The following is a 13399-nucleotide window of genomic DNA, read 5'->3' as shown; positions in this document are numbered from 1 at the left end:
TGCTACCCTGGGGGTGGTGGAGGCCCTCCCTTTTTCGGCCATGCCCCAGGGCTGTGACGGCAGCTTGCTCCCCCTCTGTCAAATTCTTTGTGACTCTGGTCACTGAGCTACAGAGCTCCATGTTTGGCAGTCTGCTTTTCAATATGCCTGCTCTCATTGCTCTTTGCCTCCCTGCAAGCTAGCACAGTTCCTGTGATTAGGAATCTGAACTCACATTTCAGTAAGTCCAGTGGACTTAAGTCACCGAACACTTACTTACATTTCAATATCTCTATGATTAATCTCCGGCAACCTTTTCAGCCTGCCATGATCAGAGTAAATATTGGCTTTATTGGAGCTTTCCTCATCCTAACAACTCCAACACTCCCCTGGGGAGAGCCCCTCAGAACCTTATCACATTTTCATACTCCAACACATCCTTTATCTTTCCCCATTGTTCTGCTGCATTAACTTTGATGCTGAACTTTTCCTCTTTTCTCATCTGTCTGCAAACCCATATTTCATCCTGAGCACATGTATTGGGTGCCCCATCCCTGGAGGTGCTCGAGGCCAGGTGGATAGGGCTCTGGGCAGCCTGATTTGGTGGGGGCAGCCCTGCCCACAGCATAGGGCTGGGGCTGGATAGGCTTTAAGGTCATTTCCAACCCAAGCTTTTCTATTGCTCTGTTCTACAATTAACCCAGTCTTGACTTTCTCCCACCCTTTTTCTGCATCCATGAACACTCTGAATTCCACCAGAAACATATTGTCACCATCACCCCCCTCAGTCTGCAAAGAAGCGTCACTTCCCCTCCATCTCTACCATGTGTTGTGTGTAACTTCATTCAGCACCTGGTTCAAAGCCACCTTGCCCTTTGCCTCTACAAACTGCAATGGGTTCACACTCACTGAGTCACAGACCTAATGTTCCCATGCTCTTCCCTTGCTCCGCAGTGTCTTTTCGGTCCTTTCAGTGCAGCCTCACCTGTCCTGGTTTCCTTTGCATGTTCTACTGATGGAAGTGGCAACACCAATTCTGCCTCTCTCTTTTCAAACCCTGCATGGGGAAAAATACTTCGTATAAAAGTCTCTTCTAGTCCATTTTTATTTTAGTAGTTCTTTAACTTATGATCTACTGTAGTCACAGACACCGGGCATTTTCATTATCCTGCTGCCATATGTTGCACTGTAGATGGATATAGGACATGAGAATGCTAATATGACAAGAACAAACACTCACTGTATTAATAAAAACTGCTGAAGCACAAGGAGTGACTGAAGCTACCTACCTGCAGATGTCATAGATTCTCTCTGTCACATAAAGTCTTCAAACCAAGGCTGAAAGTCTTTTGAAGAGATGATCTATAACTCATCCAGAAACCATTGCTCTAATGCAGGAATTATTTGGTGGAGTTTTGTAGCCTGTTTTATGCTGAAGTTCAGACTAGAAGATGGTAGAAATCCCTCCAGGCCTTAAAATCTTTGACTCCACAGAGCTCAAGTTGTCAGATACATTCCCTTAAAAGCAAACAAAAACCATAGATGCTTCTGATATCTGCTACATCAGTGTCCTGTTGGGGACGTGTTTTCTTTACATCAGGTGCATTGATTTCTAAATAATCACCAGAGATACAAATCAAGAGATGACAAGGAGATTATGGCACCTGCTATGCCCATTGCTAAATGCTTACAGCTGGCAGCTGCTGGCTGAGTTACTGCAGCTCCAAGTAGACCTTGCTGTTTCGGTTTGCTCTGAATTACCCTGGTATTGTCAGGGTGCACATCTGGACCCCAGGTAGAATCCTCAGCCTGCTGAAACCAGCAGGACTCTGGCTGCTGATACTGAGCAGAGCTAGGATTTCTCTAGGCATAACGCTTCTTGTGACATCTTGCTTTTTGCATTACAGTTCATCTTCCATCCTGATGCAGACACACTGGTGTTTCTCCTGTTATTTACTCCCATGTCTGAGCACCTCCATTTGTGCTGTACAGCACCCGGCTGCCAGGACCCACCCTTGCATTGTACAGAAGCCATTCCATTCTGCCCTGCTCATCACAAGGAGTTAGGCAACGGCTTTTCTCCAGGGGGCTGCTGAGGTGTAAGGACTGGACCCCCAAGGCTTTCTGGGAACTGCACATATTGGCTACTCTGTTATCTGTACACTGGAGTGGGAGGGGAATTAACCCTTTGAGCAAACCTGGAGTGGTTACTCAGTGTCTGATCCTACCTCTGATAGTGGACAGTGCTGGATGGGGTGAAACCGGAGGCTTCTTATCACTGTTCCCCATCCCCTAAAATAGAAGAGAATAATACTAAACAAGTAAGTATTTCTATTTCTTTTTCAAACAAGCTTACTATCAATGTAGATGTTCCTTTACTGTTCTGGAACAACCAAGCTTATTTTTTACTCAACCAGTTTCAAGTGCTTGTGATACTGATCTATTGGAAAGCAAAAAGGAAAAGAAAACAAAACCAAAAACAACTGACCAAGAGGGAAGTTCTAAGGACCAATTGGGGGAATGGCCTGAGGTTGTTCCAGGGTAGTTTCAGGTTGGTTAGTTGGAAAAATTTATTCTCCAAAAGAGATATGAGGTATTGGAATGGTCTGCCCTGGGAGGTGGTGGAGTCCCTGTCCTTGGAGTGTTCAAGAAACGTGTAGATGTGGTATTGAGGGACATGGTTTAGCTGGGAAATGTTGGTGGTAGGTGGACAGTTGGACTAGATGATAATAGTGATTCTATGTTTCTATCTTTATGAGCTGTAATTGCTATGCTTCTATGAATGAGAAGACAAGATGTCAAGAACACTGTATCACCCAGTGCTATTCAGAACACAGAGGCTTTCCACCATGGGTAAAAACTAAAGATGAAATTTGGGAAGAGGAGAGAGTTTTTTTCTGAGAGGAAGCAACCTTGTTTTTCAGACCCTAAGCATTAACTAATTTATCTTGCCTATAAAATTGCATCAAGAATCTTAAAATTATAAAGTTAACAAAAATGATTCTGGGAAAGCCTGAAGTTCCAGTACTACAAAGACCTGCTCTTACTCATGTCATGTCATAAAATCACAGAATCATAGAGTCACTGAGGTTGGCAAAGACCACTTAGATCATCTGGTCCAACTGTCACCACTACGCCCACTAAAATATGTCCCTCAGTGCCACTTCCACATGTTTCTTCATGTCGCATATTGATTATAGTGACCATTCAATTTTCACTGCCTGCCATTTTCTTGCTATGGAAATAAGTCTGTGCTCTGTACTGGAAGGAAAATTTTAATCAGGTAAAGGTTCTTATAAATACATCAAATGTCTTACATGAAGTTGACTGTGAAAGAACTGTCTCCCAAGCTTTGGATAACATGCTTGGCTGTAACCCATTGCCAATAGCAACTGTTCTGGGAGTGCGCCTTGACTCACGGCTGTGGCACCAGAAAGCAATACTCCTGGTGGGATGTGCATTCAGGTGCACTTATCAGGAGGATGGGCTGACCAAGGCCAAGCTGGTGATACACCAGCAATCTCAACATGATCTGATCCATGTGACCACGTTATGAAGCTTGGGGCATGGGGAAAACAAGTGCCCAAACTGCAGATCGTGGGTGGAAAAGACACATACCAGGAACAAGGCACCTACTGGTGCTGGGAAAGAGGCAACCATTGGGAGGACATGGGCTGGAACAACCCCAAGTGTATGTGGGTCTGAAGTAGCAGCACGGGGCCTTGGTGGGACGTGGATGAACACCGTCTGTGGGACGTGAGGGCAGAAGTAAAATGTCTTCCCTGCAGCTCAGCACTGTACTTTGCCTTCCCCACGTCCGCCTGTGCTCTGCACACCAAGAAGAACCAAGACTGTCCAGCAGCCTCCTTACTCAGAACCCATTTAGGAGGGATTTTAATTCGTGTAAATGAGTGTTTTTAATTTGTTATACTGGCCTTTATCTCTATTACCATCTCATTTGCTTTTAAACCTAGTTTTGCCATTCTGACTGAATTCCATTTGATGCATTAGGAGTAATTCTCTTCCCAAAGGGTTAGACATTTTTTCTCCACATAAAAGTCGCTTATTTTGGATAAAGAGACGATTAGATTTATCTTTAATATTTTAATGGCAGCCAGGATTATTGGGTGGGCAGCCCCGGGTTCGGTTGTTGTTGGGGGATTAGACTCTAATAAACTCTTCAGATTGGGATTTTTTTTCTGTTTTGCACAAAGTACTTCTATTTATTTAAAAAAAAAATCGCTTCTTTTTGAGTCATAAATTCCATTTGCTGTTTCCTATTAGTATTAAATCAAGTTGATTAAATTCGTAGTGACTATTTGCACATATATCTTTTTAATTTTAACATCCACAACATAAAATCTTTAATGGTGCAATTTGAAATACCTGCAACATACATCGCCGCTGCTGTTTAAACAGATGGAAATGGGGATCCTGATGAGGGGAGGAAGGAGAGAAGAAGGGATGGGGAGATGGATAGACAGACGGGTGTTGGAAGGGGCACATGGGCTCCGCACATTGTGTTCATGTGTTATCTGGGGGGTTGTAAGGAGTTAGAATTAGGAGGGCACTCCCTTCAAAGCAGCAGCCACAGCATCTCCAGTGCTCCTAAGGCTTGTTCAGAGCTCCGTCCCGGCTCACGCAGCCCAGGAGCCCTGATGGTGGCATTTCCTCAGAGCCAACTTACAGGTGTCCCTCAGCCCCGGACCTGCACCCTGCTCTGGCTGTCACCGACCCCAGCAACAGGCTAATCGGAAACTTGGTAATAGAATAAAATGTCAGCAAAGTAGAAATCAATAAGTGTTAATGCCCCAGGACTTTCACTGCTGGGCTCCCTTCTCCCGCTCCCCCCTCCCGCACCATCCTGTCCCTTTGATTTCAGTCCCCTCTCTAATCCCCACCTCATCAGCTCCGGGAAGGGCTGATCTGCAGCAGAAAATCCCTCATTCGGGGCAAAATCAGCTTAATTTGCAGCAATTTGTAGCAGGTCTTTGCTGGGATTTGAGTCTCAAATTATCCCGCGGGCGGGGGCTGCAGCCCCTGCAATATGGGCAGAGATTTCCCTGCTCCTCTGTTGGCAGAGATTTGTCTGGGGAGTAATTACAGCCCGGCCTGGCCCCCGGCCCCCGGCCGCCGCTCGCCCCTCCGCCCACAGGGCCTGGCACCGGGCGAGCGGCCGAACACGCAGCCGCCCGGATTAGCAGCATTAGCGGTGAGCGTAGAGCCGCAATTAATCATTTGCTGGTAAATACAAGCGGGAGCCTCCCTGACTGCTGAGAGGGCGGGAGGGGGCCGCTCAGCGTGCAATGGAGCAGTGAGGAAAGGGAAGGAGAGCACCCGGAGACCTTGTGGCCTCGGGACAGGAGATCAGAGCAAGCAACTTTCCTTCCGCTAATGCTGCTAATTACCGGCGGCAGCTCTGGCGGCAGCCAAGGAGGGACCCCCATTTGCCTCAGGACTGGCAGGTTTGCTCAGGACCCGGCACGCATGTCCCAGTAGGCTTCCTGCAGGGGTGACAATCTGCAGCCAACAGGAGCGTGCTGAACCTAGTGGGACCCATCGTAGAGTCATAGAATCATTAAGGTTGGAAAAGACCTCTAGGGTCATCCAGCCCAACCATTACCCCATCACCACCATGCCCACTAACCACATCCCTCAATGCCACATCCATACATTTCTTGAACATCTCCAGGGACAATGACTCTACCACCTCCTGGGCAGTTCATTCCTGTGTCTCACCGCTCTCTCTGAGAAGTTTCTCTGATATCCAACTTGAACCTCCCCTGGTGCATCTTGAGGCCATTCCCTCTTGTCCTATCACCATTATCTGGCAGAAGAGGCTGACCCCCACCTCATTACAACTTCTTCTCAAGGAGTTGTAGAGGGCAATAAGGTCTCTCTCGAGTGTCCTCTTCTCCAAACTGGATGATCTCAGTTCCATAAGCTGCTCCTCATAAGAGCTGTGCTCCAGACTTTTCACCAGCTTCTTGCCCTCCTCTGGATGCACTTCAGGGCTTCAGTGTCCTTCTTGTAGCGAGGGGTCCCAAACTGAATACAGTACTCAAGATGTGGTTGAACACAGAGGGATGATCAACTCCTTGGTGTATTTCTGATACAAGCCAGGATGCCGTTGGCCTTCTTGGCCTCCTGGGCACGCTGCTGGCTCGTGTTCATCCGAGCACTGACCAATATCTCCAGATCTTTTTCTCTGCAGAACCTTCCATCCACTCTGTCCCGAGCATGTGGCGTTGCACGGTGTTGTTGTCACCAAAGTGCAGGACTTGAACACTTGGTCTTATTCAACTTCTTCCTCTTGGCCTCAGCCTACGTGCTGCCTGGTAGGAAGCATTCCCTCAGTACGCGTGCAACCTGGAGGTGGCCCTGTGCCAACAGGGAGCCATCATGGCCAACACGGAAAGCAGCTCCTGCTATTACAGGCTCCGTACTATTTCCAATCAGATGAGAAAGCTGGTACATGGAGGTGGCTTGAGTCGTCACAACATGCCTTGCTGTCTGGTCAGCTGTTCCCTTGTCAGCCCATGATCTTGTTTAAAACAAAACATTAAATTAGCTCAACATAAAACTGGTATAACACACATTAAATGAATTACAAAGGAACTAATTAGTGGTTCTGAGAAATGCAAAGAGAAGAGCCCACTGGTGGAGAAGCCTTGGAGATGCACTGCCTGGAGATCATTTCCTGGTCCGTGGTGCCCTGCAGTGTTTTTGTAGTGACTTGGAAGAAAATGCAAAATCAATGCTGGTAATTATTTCTACTTGACATAAAAATTGGCGGCATGATTAATAATGATGGGAGCAGGTCAGTTATACCAAGCAATCTGGATCACTTGGCAGGCTCTGCTCATTTGAACAATATGTGATTTTAATATAGCCAAATGCAAGATCATATATCTCTGAATAGAAAATGAAGGTCACAGGATGGGGGATGCTGTCATGGTAAGTGGTAGCTGGGAGGCGGATGTAGGAGACGTGACAGATAATAAAATCTAAGTGTGGATTTTTGCTGTAATCTGCTCCATCAGAGCTATGCAGTTTCTGGAGATGTGGGGAAGAAATATTAAATAGCAGATCCTGACTTCCCAGGATCAGAACACAAGAGGGTCTGCTCCTTGTGCCCCAACTTCCAAAAATAACGCTGAAAAAGTGGAAAATATTCAGACAGGAACATCAGAAATCAAGCCGGAAAACCTGCCATACAGTAGAAATTAAAAAGTTCAATCTATTCAGCTTGTCAGGGGGAAAATTAGGAGGTGACTTGGTCACCCTCTGTAAGTCATTAGGAGAGACACTTTCTGAGGATGGAAGGTTCTTTAATTTATTAGACAAAGGCATAACAGGATTCAGCACTGGAGGGTCAAGCTAACTAATTCATAATTAATTTAATTAATTTAATTAAATGTAAGTATTAGTATAAGGCTTGGATTTTTAGCTGTGATGACAATTAATAGAGTAGGCCAGGCAGTTTTTAAGAGTTTCTTATTGGAAAAAGATGGAAATGTTTAGAGTTTTGACAGAAAATTTGCTTCTCATAGTATCCTTTAGCAATATATTTTGAAAATTGTTCTGAAATGTATTTTCTCATGTTAATTTAGGCATTTTCATTTTATGTTATTGTACTATTACTGCGCTATGTCATGCCAAATCATTGGAATCTATTTTAATTTTCAAACTAATAAGTACATTTGCTTCATGGTATTGAGTGAACACTGAATTGATGTGAAGTTCTTTCGTTGTGACACTGCAGAGAAACTTTGTGATGCCAAAACAGTGAATTATTTCATAGGGCACGAAGTTCCTGATGGCTTTAATGATTTTAAAATATAAGCTAGGATAGCTTAGTTGTCTTATTTGCCTCAGTTTTTGGTCATAGTTTGTAGCCATTGATAGGTGTATGTGTACTGCAGGCTGTGCTTGTTTGCTGACCTGTCAGCACAAAATGCAAGGCTGGTATAAAATGTAACACAAATGAAGTTATAAAACAGCATTAAAATTGTAATATTAATTCTTAATGGAGTGAAAAATCCTTTACAATTTTCACAGTTCCCACAGTATCGGGAAATCTGATTTATGACATCCTCTAGTATCCAAGTGTTGAAGCTGTTTCCTGAGGAATGATTTTTCCTGCTTTAAACCTTCTCATATCTGTGCTTGAGTATGAACAACACTGGTTTGGCGCAGGCTGAAATGGGTGGCTGAGGAGTCCATCTCTACAGAACATTGCTTCTGGATCCATGATGCATAATGAGGCTGGCAAGGATCGAATGACCCAGCTGAGAAAAAGCTTTTGATCTGTGAGGCAGAGGTGAAGCCAAGGACATAGGCATGGTTGTTAGATAGGAATGTGTTAAGGAGAAACCAAGGTGTTTTGAGCCGAACTGGGATATTCTGGGGCCCCGGAGAGAAGGCTACACTTATTCCTCAGCACTAGGCAGGGCAAATGGCACAGGATGGGATTGCTGCCTTTCCAGTGTAGTGTCCAGGTTGATTAGCCTGGGAAGACTCCATGTACAGTGCAGCCTGGAGAAGCCATCATCTTTTTATGAAGCTGGGGTGGGACTGAGCTGCTGGTCCCTCTGCTCGTGCTATGACATTTCCAACAAACCCTACATAGAAAAATAATCACCCAAGGCACTAAAATACATTATAGATTTGTTGTCAATGACCATTCTTTCCCTGAAGATCTCCTTAACAATCATCAACACAAACAAACGTTTCAAACTGAGGTTCCTCCAGAGGTTAATAATCAGTAGAAAGTGCATACCAGAACTGTGATGGAAACAGTGCAAAAAAGGGAGAATGAACAGGTGAAGTGTTTTAAGGGTTTGATTATGCTTCCAGTTCACGCATCATCTAACATAAATCTAAACCTAGGAAAATTAACGGTAGAGAAACAGTTCAGTAATTTCTTTAACTTTGAATCTCTGCAACAGAAATACCAATGTGCAGTGCACTTTCATGTGGCCTGAAGAGATGGGTTTATAAAACAGAACAAAAACAGAACTCTTTTCCAAAATACAAAGCATTAACATACCTTCTCTAACTGTGGCTTGTCTTGCATTAACCTAAGGGGCAGTTTAGCTACCTCTGCTCATATTATCATACTGAATAATATTCATAGAAGCCAGTGGAATGACTTGTGAGTAAAGTATTCAAAAAACTGAACATATCAAAGTCAAATTATATGTAAGGAATATCCTTCAAAGCCTGCTGATCATGTATTACAACTACAGAGTGCTAACATTTTAATCATCAAAATACAAAAATCCTCACTGCAAACCTCAAAGTTTTTGAATTAAGTCCACAAAAATAAACGTTAGGTTGAAAATTACAGAAGGCTTTTAAATAACTTTTTAAGCTTCTTTTTTTGAGCATTAGAATGGCTCCAGTTGGTGTTGTCTAGAAATAACTTTCCATGTTAAAGGAGTAAAACAAAATCAAACTCATTACAGTGTCATCACTGACCTCAGCAAAATGGTCTGCAGCCCATTCAATCATTCAGTATGTTTTTTCTCTGAGCTTAGGACCTTTTGCTTTTTCTGTCTGCTCTTCTTCAGCAGAGGTAGCTGAGCTTAGAGTCTGCCACTGCAAAAAGCCTTGCTGGGTTCCTCCAAGCTTAGCAGCTCCTGTAAACCTGGTACTACGATCTTTTCCTCCGTAGAGGAAGTCTGTAATAATTTAAAAGATGGAATTGTTCAACGTACCACTAAAAGAAACTCGTTAGAATTTTGTTTGAGTATGTGGTGTAGGAGACAAGAAAAGCACCAGCACAGAAAGAGGGTAGCAGGGAAGATAGCATTTACATGGCTAGCCAAGACGGAAGATTTATGTATCTAGTACCTTGGTGTGGGTGGGTGAATCCATGACAGTGAATATATTTGGACTTGCAGCTTCTTTTTTTCTTGTCAAAGAGTGCTTCTTGAAGACATATCTGTAATTATCATTGCCCCCTCTAACAATGCCCATGCTGAACTAGGGGGTAAATGTGCCTTAAATTGTTAACTGATGTTTTCAAAGTCATGTTACAAAATTATTTGAGATAAACTGTTCACTCTAGCTCAGCAACGAAAAACAGCAAATGATTTTCTTCTTTGTTCTAAGTTACAAGAGGAGTACAAATAAACTCATACAAGTTTTCTGTTACACAGCTTTATGCCGTTGTAAGTCACAAAGTGGTAGATATTCGTGCCAGCAGCCCCAGCTGATGTAGGTGGGTCACAGCTGGGGGGGAAAAGTCAGAGGACCCACAGCGGAGGAGACCCACAGAGCATTTGGCTATCAGGATACTCATAGGAACATAGAATCATGGGATCACAGAAAGACTTGTGTTGAAGGGACCTTGAGGCCCACCCAGTCCCAAACTCTGCCATGTTCAGGGCTGCCCCCCACCAGCTCAGGCTGCCCAGCACTCCATCCAGCCTGCTCTTCAGTGCCTCCAGGGATGGGGCACCACAGCTTCTGGACAGCAGCGCAAGCACCTCATTGCCCTCTGAGTGAAGAATTTTCCCCTAGCATCTCTCCAAATCTCCCTTCATTTAGTTTAAACCCGTTCCCCCTGCCCTATCACTATCTCCCTGTGTACTATATTATTCTCAACATTTTTTCTGTTTCCAATACCTAGACATGTTTTGCACTCTCAGAATAGCTCAAGGGCTGTATGCCTGCGAGAAGAGGGGATAGAACTGAAAAACAAACTGATAAGAGATTTCCTGGAAAAATCCACTCCAGCAACAGTGACACCACAGGGGCTTAGGGCTTCTTGCTGGGTCTTCCCAGTGCAAGAGGAAAAGCCAGAGGCTCTGTACTACTTACTGTTTTATTAAACACAGCACAAAATAGAAATCACTCTGCACAATTCCAGAAGATACAAGGGGGAAAACAGAAAAGAGTCTGGATTAAGGACCAAGAGAAAAGACAGAATTTCCAAAATTATTTAAGAGAAAAGTGAGAGTATAAAAGCACATCATTAACATGGCTTCAAAGACAGGACATTAATGCAGCCAAAATCTCTTCTTGTTGGTCGGCCCCTGCCAGAACATCCACAGCTCCCTGGGTACATGAGCAGCCGGGGGGGCTTTATCTCGGTTGACGTAGGTTTGTGTAATCAGGAAGAGAAAGTGGGGAGTAGGCATGGGAGGGACAGAGACAAAAACACCAAAACAAACAAATAAAAAAAAAACAACAAAGGAGAGAGAGGAAAGAAAGGACAGGGGGAAAAAGGGGAAAAGGAGAAAGAGAGAAAATGGGAGGAGAAGAAGAGAAATGGAGGAAAGCAAGTGAGACTATTTTTATAATTATTGTGGATTGGCTCGGATTAAGGGCAACTAGCTATCTCTTGGTTTTTCCTTTTTATATAACAACTAATCTCCTTCTAATCAGTTATTATTAAATTATATTCCATTTTTAATTCATTCACAGATCATTGGTGGCACAATTCGGACATCTGGACAGATAATTGAATAGAGATAATTTATGTAAATGAGAAACAGTTGTGTACAGAGGTGGGGGAGGGGAGATTCTGGTTCCTGAGGCCAGTGACCTAATGAGGAGCCTCCAGGAGCTGCTCCTGCTCCCTTGGAGGACTCAGGTGCAAGGGGAGATGCTGTGGATATTGAGATATTGTGTGCTGGATATTAGCACAGCCTGAGGAGAGGCCCTGGGTTAGTGTCCGTCTCTGGGGATCTGGGTGCCCTCTGCCAAGGCGAAGGGAGAGTGCAGACTTGGCTTAGCCATGGGAACATCAGGCTTTCCAAATGAACAAGTGCCATCCCCTTTGCCTTGGGTCTGATACCTTGCACAACGAAAAATCTCTCGGCTACCAGTAACTCAGCACCAGTGCTGCTAGGTAGATGAGCACCACCCAGCTGCCATGCCTACAGCATCATGTAGGCCTGATCCTAACCCTGGGACTTAATTATTCACCAAAAATGCCTCCATGCTCTTTGACAGACATGGTTGAATTCCCCACTGCTTGCCCTGAAACTTGAATTCATACCACAGAGGGAAAACTTACATTACGTAGCCTTCAAAGAGAGCCATCATGATGCAAGGTTGAGAGCTGAAGAGGATCTGGACTAAAACATCGTACCAGCAGCAGTAAGAAAAACCATCTCAAACACTTCTACTTGTTGTCGTATATATGAGAACTATAGGAACAAATGAATGATATCTGGCAGTCAAATAACGTGCTAAAAGAAAACACAGTGTGGCAATGGATTCATTTGCAGTGCAGGGAGTCTATGTTGAGCAAATTCCCATTCTAGCCAAAGGGGATCTAGTCAGCAGGCTCAAAGGAGCCTAGGGCAAAACCGCTTTTGTCTTAAAGGAGTTGCCTACACTCGATTAGAGAAATCACATCTCCATTGCTTTTACTAATTAAATTGCTTTTGACTATAAAGATAGTCCACTAGTTTGGTATTGACTATGAAGGCACTCCATGACCAGCTCAGTGTAGTCATCTACAGCTAGGTGAGATGGATCCCACTCTATGGGAAACAAGGTATTATTCTGCTTCTGCAGTAATGTAACAGCATAAATACGTATTTCTCTGCCTCAGAATGAGGATCAAGATTAAAAAGTAGTCCTTGTTTGGGGCTGCAGTTTATTATTTTTCTGCTACATTTGGATGCCACAAAGCTAGGTGCTGAAGAAAGAAGCATGACAGATAAATTTATCTTCCAAAGGGAGAAAGAATGCTAGACTCAATTGCTATGGCAAAAATCTAATTTCTGTCACTCTGTCACAACAGAAGGAATTTTTAGGTGCATACTGAATTGTCTCATCATTATAAAACCGTTGGAGGAAGTGAGTACCATATATGCAAACTGTGGGAAAACTACTCACAAGATTTCTATGACAAAGTAAATTCAGGCTTAATTGCCAAGGACACAGTCAAAATAAAATGAAACAGGTTCAAGCGACCTTCTTGCCCAGTGTCTGAAATACACTGGGCTTTGTTCAACTCACTTAGCTCATTTTCAGTTCATTTAGTTATTTTACTATCATTGGTGCTTTTACTACCATTAGTAAATTAACTTTTCAGGTCTGTTCCTGAACTTCTAATTAGCAAAACATGAAATTGTGACTGGGAAAAATATTATGAATTTTCAGATAGAAGTTATCAATGAGAATGAGAATGCAGCCAGATGACTCTAAATAACAGACCGAGTCTAACTGCCAGGCAGAGACTGAAGTTCTCCAGCAAGTGGAGTTTAAATCTGCTGTTCTTAAGATTTTAATAAATGATCAAGAAAGCAGACCAAGCTGCATACTAATACCATTTGCAGATAATACACTATTGAAAGAATTTGTGCCACTGGGGAGAGAAACTAGAATGCAGTAAAGAGAACATAGATGACTATCAATTCAACAAACTATTATAGTGGGAAAATTCCAAAGCCAA

Source organism: Tetrao urogallus, assembly GCF_951394365.1.
Source record: "Tetrao urogallus genome assembly, chromosome: 6".
NCBI lineage: Eukaryota > Metazoa > Chordata > Aves > Galliformes > Phasianidae > Tetrao > Tetrao urogallus.
This window is presented reverse-complemented; position numbering follows the sequence as displayed.